This window comes from Chiloscyllium plagiosum, chromosome 14, assembly GCF_004010195.1.
Source record: "Chiloscyllium plagiosum isolate BGI_BamShark_2017 chromosome 14, ASM401019v2, whole genome shotgun sequence".
NCBI lineage: Eukaryota > Metazoa > Chordata > Chondrichthyes > Orectolobiformes > Hemiscylliidae > Chiloscyllium > Chiloscyllium plagiosum.
In genome coordinates this window covers 9,385,919-9,400,626 of record NC_057723.1, presented here as the reverse complement: position 1 = coordinate 9,400,626, position 14,708 = coordinate 9,385,919, and the positions used below count along the sequence as shown (strand labels likewise).

At 39.3% G+C, this 14,708-nt stretch overlaps 1 long non-coding RNA gene across 1 annotated transcript in view; it reads left to right on the top strand.

Annotated features, from left to right (window-relative positions):
- The window catches only part of LOC122556468, a 24,985-nt gene extending 19,255 nt beyond the window's left edge, over positions 1 to 5,730 (top strand). The window contains exon 5 of the long non-coding RNA XR_006313544.1: positions 1,669 to 5,730. This is a non-coding gene — a long non-coding RNA (uncharacterized LOC122556468). The remainder of the gene's footprint in view (positions 1 to 1,668) is intronic.
- The last annotated feature ends 8,978 nt before the right edge of the window (positions 5,731 to 14,708 follow it).

Here is a 14,708-nt window from a genome sequence, read left to right as displayed (position 1 = left end):
TTTTTCATTGGAGGAAAGGAGGAGAAGAGGGGACCTAATTGAGGTATACAAGATAATGAGAGGTAGAGATAGTCTCTGGCTGTCGACTCTATTTCCCAGGGCAGAAATGACTAACATGAGGGGTCATAGTTTTAAGCTGGTTGGAGGAAAGTATAGAGGGGATGTCAGAGGCGGGTTCTTTACATAGAGAGTTGTGAGAGCATGGAATGCGTTGCCAGCAGCTGTTGTGGAGGCAGGGTCATTGGGGACATTTAAGAGACTCCTCGACATACATATGGTCACAGAAATTTGAGGGTGCATACATGAGGATCAGTGGTCGGCACAACATTGTGGGCTGAAGGGCCTGTTCTGTGCTATACTGTTCTATGTTCTATGTTCTAAAAATAATTCCACTGCTGCCAGTTTATGAAGTGTAGTGAATGGCTGGCAGAAAATACTGCAGCTCTTGGTAACTTTAGCTTGAAAGCTACTGGTCAGTTTCAAAGTTCCTAACTATTTCTTTGAAACTGTCTTAGAAGTTAACATTTAATTAAGGGTTGATTCAAAGAAGAAAATATCTATTGAATGTGATCAGTCTAAAAGTCTGGAATTATCAAAAGATCATCAACTTGGGTTCTATTGTTACTGATGTACATTAACTCAGTGCCACAAGACCGATGGCAATGAGTCCAAACAACTGCTTTTGCCAGTCAAAAAAGCTGGCCACCAAATAGAATTCAAGCAGTGCGTCAGCAATTGGCAACTCTAGTGATAGTAAATGGTCAGATCCATTTTCTGAATGAAGACAACAAGGGGGCGACACTTACTATTATGGAGTATTTATAGGACAAATGTAGGTCATTTGGTTTAAATGGTCTTTATGTACCTTAAATGCATGTATGTTCATGCTCCACAGAGCTTTTCCTATCGGTTTTCATCTCATAAAGCTCTGGTTCAGTCTTATTTGTCGTATTGCATGGTACCGCACCTCAGGAATATGTTTTGATTTTGGAGAGGATATGGCTTAGATTCAGCAGAATAATATAGCAGCCGAAAGGGTATAATTGTGAATAAAGATTGCATAGCCAAGGCTTGTATTCCCTGGAAGAGAAAAAATTAAGAAGGATTTAATGGAGATGTTAAAGTAATTAAAGGATTCAATCAGATTAAGTGAGAGAATCGTTTTTCTTCTGGTGGGGTGCCCAAAGCAAAGGGGCATGAAATAAATCCACTAAAATTTAAGTGCAACAAGGTTGATTGAGGATGATGTTAGGATGGACTTCACACAAGGAATGGTGGAAATCTGCAACTGTCTAGCCAAGAAACAGTCAAGAAGCAATTGAAAAATTCAAAACTGTGATAGATACTTTGTTGGGCAAGCGTGTTAAGTGACATTCAGCAAGAAGCAGCAATGATTATGATACAGATCAGCCATGATCTAATTGAATGACTGTGCCCATACTTGTGGGAGGGAATGACTTCACCTATTTACCAAACCTCCTTTATTTCCTCTTGAGTGTGTGTCTAACTTATTCTTAATTGCAGAATATAGATATGGGTTTGTTGTTGGTTGACTAAACATTCTCATAATTTCTTTTTGTGGAAGTTAGCATTTGTTTGCTTGTGCTTTTTCTTATCATCATCGATACGAGAATAAAACTTTGCTCACTTCATTTCTCTGTTTTTCAGATGGTCAGAATGTTCATCTTGACACCAGCCCCCGGCAAATGATGTTGTATGAGCTCGAGCTGTCCACCATTCAGCCTTCCATTGCCCACAGTGACCAGGACAAAGCATGAGTTGGATCAAATTTCAAACCATCAGATTTCAAACCAATCTTAGCCTTACTGCACACAAATAATTAAAGCTGCGATCGTCAAAACGTTATGTCTACTTGTGGAATGGAACTAAGTGCACAAAAGTGTAGAGGGGAAATAATACCACATGCTGCCTGTCTTAACATTGTTTTTCTTGTAATTATTCATCCTCACCATGGTATCCAGTGAAGGTTAACATGTTTGGATTGTGGGGAAAGCTATTTTGCCCCTTCCTACAAAACTTATAAGAAATTAATATCTTTAGTTTAATGTTTTGCTGGTGAGCATGACACAGGCCAATGATCCCAATAACTGTCCATAATCCACTTTGACTTATTTTGTCTTATGCAGTGGAGGTCTAATATTTACAAAAGACACTTCCTAGCAGCTGCTCCAGTATAAGAAGCACAAATGTAGAGGGTACTGGATCTGATTACCTGAACTTAATGCCAGATGATTGCCTGAAGTAGAAATGCATATAGTCTGTCAAGCTTTGATAAAGAACAGCAATGTTGAAAATTGGAACTTGTTTGTGTAAACGGATTTGATTTTCAGAAGGTTTAAAAAAATTTTAGAGCTTTCACAGAATTGGCTGAGGGCAACCAATGGTTCTTGTGGATGATGAGGTATGTTGAATATGCATCCTGGAAGAGACCCAGTTTTCTGTGGACCTCCTGACTCAAACTGTCTGCAGCTGTTTCTCTAGTTAGTTATTTTAAGTCTATTCCCCTTACAGTAGATCTAGAATATTTGGACTTGCCAGACCAGAATGATACTACAACTTGGAAGGTTAAGTTATGAGGGCCAGTCACATGTTATAACTATATATTGTTTATTAATGTGACTAGGCTTTTATTTCCTGGTGACCTAGTGCTGCTGCTTAATTGACGTAGTACGTTCAAACTGACAACATAGGTACACAGAGTCAAACAGAATGTAAATGCTTGAAAGGTTAAATTACAAAGCTAGATTGGACAACGATGGCTTATTTTCCCTTGTGTTAAACATGATGAGGTGATTTATTGGAGGTGTCCAAAATGACAAAGGAATTCACTTGGGTATAGAGAAACAGTGGTTCAAGTATCCAGTACAATGGGTTTTAACTGTAAAGTTAGTGCTAGGCTGTTCAGAAGTCCGATCAGTAAGAGATTCTCAAACAAAATTTCATGAAGGGCTGAAATTCTCACCTCGCCAGAAAGTTGTGATTTCTGGGGGTCATCTGGAGCTTTCCAGACTGAGAACTCTGTATTTTTGCTGGATAAGATATTGAGGATAAGATAGAGCCATGCTCCGTTAATGGAGTTAAGGTGTTTATCAGCGTTGTTCCAACTAAATGGTGAAATAGGCTTGTAAGGTTGAATAGTTTCACACAATGTTTGGTATAGTTGGTTCAGTTAAAACAATTTTAATAAACAAGAATCTGTTCTAAGTATTGATTGGCCCCACCGCTGCTGTCTGCCATGGTTTCTTGAGTGAGTTGCTGAAATGTTCCACCAGAACATTCAAACTAGGATTTGCAAGGCTTGCTCATTGAGTTTGTTATTAAGATGTGGACATTAAGGCTTCATTGAAGGCTCATTTAGTAATGGTAGTGCACAATGAACAGAAAGCCACAGTGTGGTCCCTTGATTGGCTAATCTCAGTAAAATCAACAGAAGAACTCCAAGTTGACTTCATTGCTTCTTGGATTAAGATGGGGAGTCGATGCAATGGGAAATGAACCAGGAGGCCATATTTCTGATTGATGAACATTTGTTCCCTGTTTCTGATTGCCACCCAAGAATTCCTGAATTTAGGAATTTGGGTGTGTGCAGACGTCATATGAGAGCAGCAATGGGCTCAGTGTCTCTCCACTAAGCAACCTGTTGCCCTGTAATGTCTGAGTTCTCTGGTGGGAAAGTTACTGCTGCATGGCCTATTTCTTGAGAGAAGAAAGCATGAGCAGATATTGGACCTAAGTAGCAGCTTTTCAATGATTATAGTGCACCTGCCTCAGCCACAGAATAACAAGCACTCCACGCAGTCCAGTGCACCCCACTAAGTGATGCAGCACACATTCCCCTCTCTGTGATGCTGTACACCTGTTTTATGTACTACAGACAGCACATGGTATAGGTGCACCTGAACTCAAACTGCTTATTAAATATAAGCAGCTTTTTTTTAGTATTGAAGGAGAAGATTAAACATTGTAGAAAACACACTTGTACGCATGCCATTGGTTCAGTGAAAACTGTAAATCATGTTTGATATTTTTGAAGAGGTTAGATGGCTTGAGCTCAAAAACATGTTCTCAGTTCATTTAATTGCATTTAGCATCATTAAAGCCACATACAAAACTTCCTTGCCATTTCTAATATGGCAGCTTGTTCATTATAATTTTATTTATGCTAATTATACATAATCTGATATTTTTATTAAAAGATCAATGCAAACTATGGCAATTTTGCACTTTTATGTTAAAAATATTTTTGCACAATGTATTTAGTGAATTACTGCATTGCCACATTTAGTTCTCAGTGTAAATTATCTTGATCTCATTGCCATACGAATCTGTGCAGAAGAGGAACTCCGCAATTGACTTCACCTTCCATAATAGAGAAAATTAGACAGCATTCCTGATCACTATCCAGTGAACCATGCCAGGAAGTGTTCATGTGTTGTGTTGTGCAAAGAGAGAGATCTTCCATGTTTCGAAGTCTCCCAGCACAGAAAAATGATCTAATGAGGCAGAGGTGATTTGCTGGTAGCAGAAGAATTTGTACATTTCCCCATCCTATGCCATCTGCCCCCACTCCCAACCCAATGACAGTCAGTAATCTTGAAAGGTAAAGAAGAAAATTATGGGATGAGGAACCCTAGCTATTTACATTGAGAAACTTGTACATGATGGGTGTTTTCTTTTAGCCACAAGCCACCTGTATTGTTAAATTAAAGCAGAAAGTGCTGGAAAAAAACTCAGCAGGTGGGGAGAAAGCAGAGTTAACATTTCAGGATCAGTGACCCTTCTTCAGAACTGATTGTAGCTAGGAAAAGATTGACATACATGCTGAAGATGTGATGGGAGGAAGTAGATGTCGATGGAGCCCAGAGAGAGAGAGAAAACCACAGTTGGGCAAACAAAGCAAGGGCAAAAATCAGCCTGGGAGAATCAATAGCTGCTAATGGGAGCCATTAGTAGCTGACATTGAACTGGCTATGGTGGCAATCCCTGTGATGACAAGGTCTGTTTGGAGGGAGGACATGGGTGAAGCTTCCTGTTGACTGCCACTTCAACACACCACCATGTTCCCTGGCCAACATCTCTGTTTCAGGCTTGCTACAGGGCTCCAACGAAGCTCAGCAAAAGCTGGAAGAACAACATCTCATTTTCTGCTTTGGGGACCTTGCAGCCTTCAGGACTCAATATCGAGACCAATAATTTTAGGGCCTGAACATCTTTTCCCATGCCTTAGTTTTTCCAGCAATTTGTTTTTGTTTCTGATTACCAACATCCGCAGTTTTTTTTGTGTGTGGCTGAATTGTTCAATGTGACTGAAGTTATGTTATTTTATGTAAACTTAATAGAAAGTAATGAAAATCACTTGAGAGAATGACACATAAAATATTCACCCCACCTTCAATGTCCACAATTGCTGGAGTGATTTATTTCATTCTGCCCAAACTGTGTCCAGTTAGTGCTTGAATTTTTGAACAGGGACCAGGAATTTGTAATTCTCCCCCTGTGCTATAACATTCAGCCCACTTGCTTACCAAGCTTAGCTTTCCTTCCTCTCATCCCCCATGCCAGAAAACAAATTGCTTGCCAGTTACTAGCACTGGCATTTATGTGATGAAATGGGATTTTATTTGGATGAAACTAATGTCAAAATGTATTGTGGCTACCTCATTGTATTGAAGGAATTGATGTATAAATAAAAGATGTGATTAACAATGATGAATATTTGGATATAGATGGTCCAAGATTAAGTGGGTCACATAGCCCACCTACATTCCTGGGGGAATGCACATTTACAACTAGGATCATATTGTGTGCCACTTGTGTGAATGCTTCTTTGCTGATGCTCCACAGTTCACTGGAAATTGGTCATGATGGGAAGATTGATATTTATTGCTGCAATTTCAATCACCATGGTGGCTTTAGGCTACACGCTTTGGGATGGTACCACACTTGCACCTTTCCTGCAAGCATATGCAATGGTTCAGATTAGGGCAAATTTCAATTTTCTTAAATACATCCAAGTTAACTCAGCTTGAACCCAGCATATACTGGCATTTATAATTTTGTGGCTTGACATATTAACTTTACAAAAGAATGTTTGAACAGCTACATGGGAATTTGTCATGGCCTATTTAGTTAAGATCCAGTTAGGGGAAATTTTGTGGCCACACCAGTATTTTGCCATACCCTACCCTTACATAAATGCCCATGGCCAGTGGTACCAGAAGCCCATCTGTAACCCATCATCAGAACCATGAATGTCAGAGATTGCAATCTCAGGAAGTCAACCCAACAGAGAGGCTTCTCTTCCATCCCAATGCCAACCTAGATCTTGTTTATTGTTCCACTGCAATGCAATATTAAGGTGTCATGTTCCTTAACCTTCCTCAGCAGTTCCCATCTCTCCCAGTTAAGTGAATGGGCAAGAAAATGGCAGATGGAATATAATATGAGAAAATGTTAACTTCTCCACTTTGGGGGCGAAAGTATTTAGAAACAATGATAGGAATGGGGACATGTTGATATTCAGAGAGATCTGCATGTCCTTGTGTTTTGACAAAATTATTTAAGTTAGCGGCTAACAATTCTCTTGCAATGGGGGATGGACGGTAAATGCTGGCTTTATCAATGACATCCATATCTAGTTAACAAATAAAAACAGTAAATTAATGTACAGTTCCTGAACTATCAACCAAGGTTGACAAAGCCTTGTATTATTTCATTTTCTTTTGTTCTTTGAATAGCTTTCAAATATAGATCAAATTCTCTACATAAGAAAAATTACAAACCCTGTATTCTCTCTGTGCCACTGTCTCCAGGTTAACTAATTTCAAGATTCTCACTCTTAAGTCTTTTCAGGTCGTCATTCCACCATCTTCCCTGCCTTTATGTTTTTACAGTACATTTCACAAGCTGTCTCAATGAACTTCATAGCTGCTTTATTACTTGTTCCTGTTGTGATGTAGGAAATGTGGCATCCAAGTTGTGCACAGCAAGTTCCTGTAAATATTGGTGATCTGCATAACTAGTTTAGACACTTAAGAAGCCAGGACGTATTAGCTATGCACCACGTGCAGGTCGATGGGATTAGTATAATTTGACGTTTGCTGGTTGGTATAGACATGGTGAGTTGAAAGACCTGTTTCTGTGCAGAATGACTCTTAATCTGTTTTGTGATATTTTAGGGATAAATGTGAGCCAGGTCATGGGAGTTCTTTGAATGGTGCATTGGGATCTTTTATGCCCAGAGGGCAGATGTAACCCTCCAATGTCATCTCATCTGAAAGACACTGTCTCTGGTGAGCACTTCCTTAATGCTGTGCTGCATTTGTCATACAGTGTGGGCTCAGGTCTTTGGAGTTGGGACTCGATGACACAATCTCGGGTGTGAGAGTGAGCTACAAGTATAACATCACAAATGTTTATGCATACCCCTACAACTGCCATTTACTCCTTTGAGACTAATTGTATGTTGTCCTTCCATTGCATCATTGGCGATTAATATTTTCAGCCTTGCTTCCCTTCAGCTTCTTAAAATCATAATTTAGCTAAACCATATCAACTGTGATACCACTCGCCACTCTCAACTCTGAATCACAAGGTTTTAGGTTCACCTCTCACTTCAGAAACTTTAGTACATTACCTAAGCCCATAGGCCTGTATAGTACAGAAGGAATAATGTTGGAGCTATGATCTTTTGGATGTAACACTAAGCTGAGGCCCACTATACCCATACAAGTGAATGTAAAAAATCTAATGCCGCTATTTCAGTGCAGAAGTGAGTTCTTCCATTGCACCACTGACAAGTTTTATCCCTCACTTGAAACAGTCATTATCACAATGAGAGCTTGCTGGATGAAAATTGACTGCTGCTTTTCCTGAATTATAACAATGACCATACTTCAAAGTATTTCTTTGGCTGTGCGGTATTTTAGGACATCCTAATATTAAGAAAGGCACTTAATGTCCAAATGAGTTAAGATTGCCACCAGTTGGTTGGATGCATGCATTCATTCATTATAATGGAGGCAACCATGAGAAAGTTCACTGCATTGGTCCATGAGAAAAGACAGTGGTCCTTTTTTTGAGAAGCTGAGTAAATTAATGCCATATTCTCTAGAGTTTAGAAGATGGAGAGGTAATTTAATCGAAGTAGGAAGATTTCTTAGAGGCTTAACATGGTAGACATGGAGAGATTGTTCCCTCTTTTTGAAGAACTTGCAACATGGTGCACAGTCTCGGGATAAGGGGCAATGAAAGAGTTTTGAATCTTTAGAATTCTCTTCTGCAGAGAGTTGTAGATATGCCATTATTGAATATATTCAAGAATGAGATAGATAAATTTTGAGAGTCTCAAGAAATCTTGAGGGAAAACAAAGATCAGCTATGATTGTTTTGAATGGTGCAGGCTCAATGATTGGGACAGTCTACTCCTATTTCTTCTTGTTATACTGACTTCGTTCTGTTGGCTACCAAGGGATGTTTCAACAGTTTCTTTGATTCCTTTACTTTTGTGAAACTCTCCTGCTTGTCTCATTCAAGGAGTTTGTTGTTCATTCAAAAGTGCTGAGCCAGCCTGAGCATGAATATGAGCTGTTCTGATGATATGCTAGAGGACATCTGCTCTGATCATTGTCACCAACACATATTTTTCAAGACTTTCTCTGCTGAACATCAACTGTTTCAAAAAATAGCTTGATTATTTTACAGGAAATAGCAACCAAAGCGATTTTTAAAATTCATTCTGTGTCTGTGGATGTGATGGAATGGCTGCCATATAGCACATTTATGACATCAAGAATGACGGTATTTAGATGAACATTTGAAATAGCATCGCATACCAAGCTACAAGGGCTGGAAAATGGGATTAGAATAGATTGAAGTTTAATGACCAATGGAGAAACAATGGGCTGAAGGGCCTCTACCCAAGCTGTAAAATATCTTTGCTCCAAAGAAGACACTTTGAACAGCTACAGTCCTTGTACTGAAAGTGCCTTCACAGCCCTATTAGGTAGAGAGTTCTAGAATCTTCAGAAACATACCTACAGCATCATAGAGATCTATAACAAAGAAAAACATCACGTCCAAACTGGTCAAAAACTACCACCTAACAATTTTAATCGCATTTCCGCACACTTGTAGCACAGCTTTGTCTGCCTTAGCATTGAAGGTACAAATCTAAATACTTAAATGTTGTGAGACAGCGAATTTCACATTCCTACCCAAAAAAAATTCCTCACATCTCCTTTAAACCGTCAACCCCTTACCTTAAATATATGTTGTCGATCGTTGAGCCCTCCATTAAGCGGAGAAGTTTCTTCCTGTCTAGCCTATCTATGCTCCTCATAGTTTTATACATCTCAATCATGCCTCCTTTCAATCGTCTCTATTCTAAGGAAAACACCAATTGATCCAATCTCTATTCATAATTGAAAATCATTAAATGAGCTTGTGTTTCTCCAGTTTCTTATCCTTTCCAGATTAAAATGCTTTAAGTAAAGAAAGGTCTTGTGTCTTATTCAACAGGCCCAGTGCATCTCAGAGCAATAGACCTATTCAGTCTGGATTTAACTGATCCATTCACTCCCAACCTACAGGCCTCAATACTTTGTAGTAAGGGAGAAAGATGCTCTACTCCAAATAGCCAAGCAATAGAGTGGAACTGGAATATAATCTTTCCTCACTTCCAAGTTTTCAATGAACATGTGATAGCTATGTTGTACTTCCTAGTAAAAGGGTCAATTCTAATTTGCTCCTGAAAGTAGGACTCAGATTGAATTTCCAATTATAGCCCACCATCTGAATGCAATTAAAAATTCAATTAATATTGGGGTTTGGACAGTTCCACGGTTAGAAAACCAACTAGAATCATGATTTGTCAGGTTCCGTGACTTTAATAGTTGGCCCTGATAATCGCTTTTGGAATTTATACCTTGGCTACAAGCCAACCTGAAGAATGTAAATGATCCCATGAAATTATTTTAACCAAGAGTAGAGAGTTCTGCCCAGTGTTCTTGGCGATTTTATTTGTTGATCAATTCCGAAAGCAGAATACTTCGTCATTATTAGTTTGCAAAATGTGAGAGATGGCTGGGTGAAAAGTGGCTGCTGCACTTTCTGCATTGCAGCAAGTGACCGTACTTTAAAGTATTTCATTGGCTGTGAAGCACTTTGGGCATCCTAAAATCATGAAAGGCACCATGTAAATGCAAGCCTTTCTGACTGCTGTTCCATAGGAAGCCCATGATGGAGAGGAGGAAAGAGGCAATCAGTGAGGCAGCAGATGAAAATGGGGATAGAGGGAGATCACATCTCTTGGTGTAGGCTGGAGATCAGTGGAGCATTGGATCACTGTGGTGGGGAGTGGTGTATTTATTGGTAGCTAGAGTTAACAAGGCAGCTTAGTGATCCAGGGGAAGTACTCCTATTCCACTTGGAACACCAGCAGTGCTAAAAAGACATTTACCTTTTCCATGCAGCAGCCCTTGCCTCCCTTCCACTGCTGTGCTTCGAAGACTGGAAACCCAGCTATCTAGCTATTAACACTGGAAATAAGGGAGGAATCCTCGGTATTCATTAAAGTATCTTAATAGGGGAGCTGCTTCCTGAAAGGCTGCGCCCCACCCCAGCAGCCCTCCACCCACAATCTGTCCCATCTTCTTTAAGACAGGAAATGGGCATTTTTAATTCTTTTTAGTTTAAACTTTCAATACAACTGAAAAACTATTTACCCCCACAGTCTTGGTCTGTCATAACAAATATTTCTCTGCAGTTCTTGGCTACATATATCAAATGGCTTCATATACCTTGTGTGAGCCTATCCCTGTTAGCTATGTCAGTTATTGGGTGAAAAGACCTGATATCAAGTCCATTTGTCACCAGTTGATTTTGCAGTTGTAAACACCCTGCTAAGCCCAGATAAGTTTAGACGTGTAGTGCAGATTAGATACAAGAAGTTGAAATAAGTTGTATTCAATTGGCAATTAAAATCCAAACTAAATACTGATAATAAGAAATACTTTAACTTACTAACAACAGTTGTGTATTGGTTTGTTTATTCAGTGTTGCAGATGCTTAGCAAGTTGGTGACAGGTTGATCAATCATAGCTAATTCCAATGTCATCATGTAGCATAGAAGAAAATATCAACAATATATGCTTAAACTTTTGACATATTGTATATTGACAATACTGTAAGTACTGTGTGTGATATATGTCAGTGTTATGTTTGAATAACATCCTGTTCCAATATGTTTAAGACTCAAAAGTGGATTAATTCCAATTAAATTTCCTCTTAATGGCTTTCCTACAGCATGACATTACTAATGTTGCTTTTCCATTGTCTAAATCAATTTTGAAATTTATCCTAAAGGTACCAAATAATAAATTGGCTAACAGCCACCATCAATGTTGTTTCACAGTCTCATGCTGCTGTGTTTCAGAGTCAGAAAAGCTTAGATTGAGATAGCAACAATTTTTGAGTACTCTCCTGTTTGTCTTCAACCACACATAAATTCATTGCATCCAAACCTCTCTTTCCAATGAGTTTTTACTGCCTCCCACCTATAAAGTCATTATGCTGATGATATGACCCTGAACCTTCCAATCTAAACAACTCTAAGGCAATGTAAAAACACTCATTGCTCAAAGCCTCCATAAGTCTTTGGGAAAGAGAATTCTGGACCATTCATTGCTTTCTGGGATGCAAGTAAAGAAATTCTTCCTTAAGTCCCTTCTAAACCTGCTGTCCTTTACCTTAAACCTTACTTTTAAAGAACGGTGCATACTGTTTCAAGAAGTGGGCCACTTCATTGCATTCTTCCATCTATGAGCGCTGATGGAAATGCAGCATTTTGCACACAGTTCTGAAGGCTAATCTTTCAGAAGCAGGTTTTGCCACAAGTATTGATAATTAAGCTACCACATGATGCTGTGGGTTGTTGTAATCAGTGTTGGCAGCTGTTACCAAGCTACAATAGCAACTTCTCATCATAGCAGTGCACACACAAACCACAGAGCTTGTCACCATATCCCTCTTCCACCAATGCTCAGAGCCATCATACTTGCAAACACATTTGAAGTGAATTCTAGGGTCAAAATACTGGAACTACTGTATTTCTGCCTCTTTAGCACCACGTATGTCCCTCCACCACCAATGCTGAGTAACAGAAGTGTGTGCTAGCTGTAAAATGCACTGCAGATGTTCACCAAAGTGCCCTAGTCAGCACCTTCCAAATCCATGTCACTAACACCTAGAAGGACAAGAGCAGCATATATGTGGGAACACCACCGCCTGCAACTCACCATCCTGACCTGGAAATATATCGTCGTTCTTTCAGGGTTGCTGGGTCAAAGTCTTGGAACTCCCTCCCTAACAACATTGTGGGTCTACCAATAGCACATGAACTGCAGCAGTTCAAGAAGATAGTTTAGCATATCGTTTTGCAAAGCAATCTGGGTGGGAAATAAAAGCTAATCTAACACTGACACCCACATCTGTGAATTAATTTTTAAAAAGTATCAGAGTGCAGCCACCTTGCTATATGTGACTATTTTCCATTTTATAGAAGGATCTGAGCTAACCAAGTTGCCCATGTGATTAGTGCCAACATATTTGGGAAGGCTGCCTGAAGGAGCGACGCCCCGAAAGCTAGTGTGCTTCCAATTAAACCTATTGGACTATAGCCTGGTGTTGTGTGATTTTTAACTATGAAAGGATTGTTCACAGCAAATGGTCACACTATATTATCCTGAATGGAAAAATGAATCTTCAGGCTATGCATACTGACAACCCGCGAGTAAAGCAGATCTCGTACTTTCCACTTGTACATTTACACCTGCCTTCTAGTTTGTTTCACATTGACAAACTATTGAAGCCACAGGAGTCCCAGTTTATTGTGGTCTGTATGAGGACTGAGCAGAGGCTTCAATATGACGACTGTTTAATTTAAGTGCACACACACAATTCTAATTCTTCAACAAGTAACAATAACTTCTTTGCTCAAAAACTGCAGGAAGTCGTCAGAGAAAAAAAATCCATTGATAGTCATTTGTCTACCACCCCGGCTACAAAAGTTGTTTATCTATGTTTATCTGTATATTTTCTGGTTCGTTGCCTAAGTTACAATGTTCTAATCTAGACTGCAGTTCCTCCACTTCACTGCCACCTTTTTAGCTAACAATGGGGAATAATTCTGTTTATGTCAACAACACTCAATTCCCATGAATGAATTTTTTGAAAATTCAGTGTTTACTAATTTAGGTCGAGCTTCCAAGTGCTATCCATGTTTAATTATGCTAACCTGTGCAAGGCTTAATCATCTGTGATCTGGAGTTAGGGTAAGTGCTTGGACATTTAGGTCTTTAGAAACTGTAAGACTATCAAGTGCTAAAATACCTAGGAATATCTCTGACCAAAATTGGAAACCTTTAGCAAAAAAAATTCAAATGCCGACACTTTTACACCATGATTTCAATCAAATGATTCACAGCCCTTTTAAATCCTTACCAGCCTTGTTCGCAAATTCAATACTGGCAATGTAGAATTTAGCAACTGCTAGAAGTCCACACATTTTTCCAAATATGCTCTTACCAGTCAAAATCAGTTTTGTTTATTTGAAGATTTAATGGATAAACCTGTTGGTTGATACACTTGGAGAGAAAAGCTGCTAACTCTGGAAGAATAAGGTTTTGGTAACATTGTGATTGTGTTACTGGACTAGTAAAGCCAGACTAATGATCTACAGACATGAGTTCAAAACACCACAACTGGCAGTTTTAAATTCAGTTGATTAAATAAATCTGAAATTAAAAGCTACACACATTGTTATATGAATTATGAGCAAGCCATTCAGCTTTCTGAGCCTGCTCTAGGTTTTGATTAAATCATTGGAGATCTGATTATAGCCTCAACTCTACTCTCCTGGGTGTGTAAAAAAAAAATTGTTTGGGGTGTAGGCATCACTGACTAGGCCAGCATTTATTGTCTATCCCTAATTGCCCTTGGACTGAGTGGCTTGCAAGGCCACTTCCAGGAGCATCTAAGAGTCAACTGCCTTGTGTGGTCTGGAGTCACATGGAGGCCAAACTAGTTAAGTAGAGCAGATTTCCTTCCCTAAAGGACATTAAATAACCATACAGGGTTTTACAATAATGAAAATGTTTAGATGGTCACCATTAACCTAGCTCTTTTTGTTATTCCAGAATTAATGAGTTCAAATTTCTCCATCAAACCCCTCCCTCCAGAACATTAGCCTGGGGTTCTGAATTACTAGTCCAGCATTATTACCACTACACTACTGCCTCCCTTTGTACCCTTTTCAACCTTTGATCCCTTCTTCAATCAAGAATCTATCTAACCCCGTCTTGAACATATTCAATTTCTGCCTCCACTGCTCTCTAGGTTGTTAACTACTGATACATTATTATCTGCTAAGCAATGAAATCTGCCATGCTTATACAGGGCTCTGCCTGGGAGAGGAATTGAGGCAGGTAGCTTCACAACCTTTAAAAAGTACTTGGACGAGTGCTTGAAGTGTCAATAACATTCAAGGATATGGGCCTTGTCCTGGAACATGGGATGAGTATAGATTTAGTATAGCTTTGGCGTACAACTCAATGAGCTGAAGGGCCTACTCTGTACTGTCTCCACACTGCTTGAGATTGCTCCACTATTTGATATGATCATAAGTGATC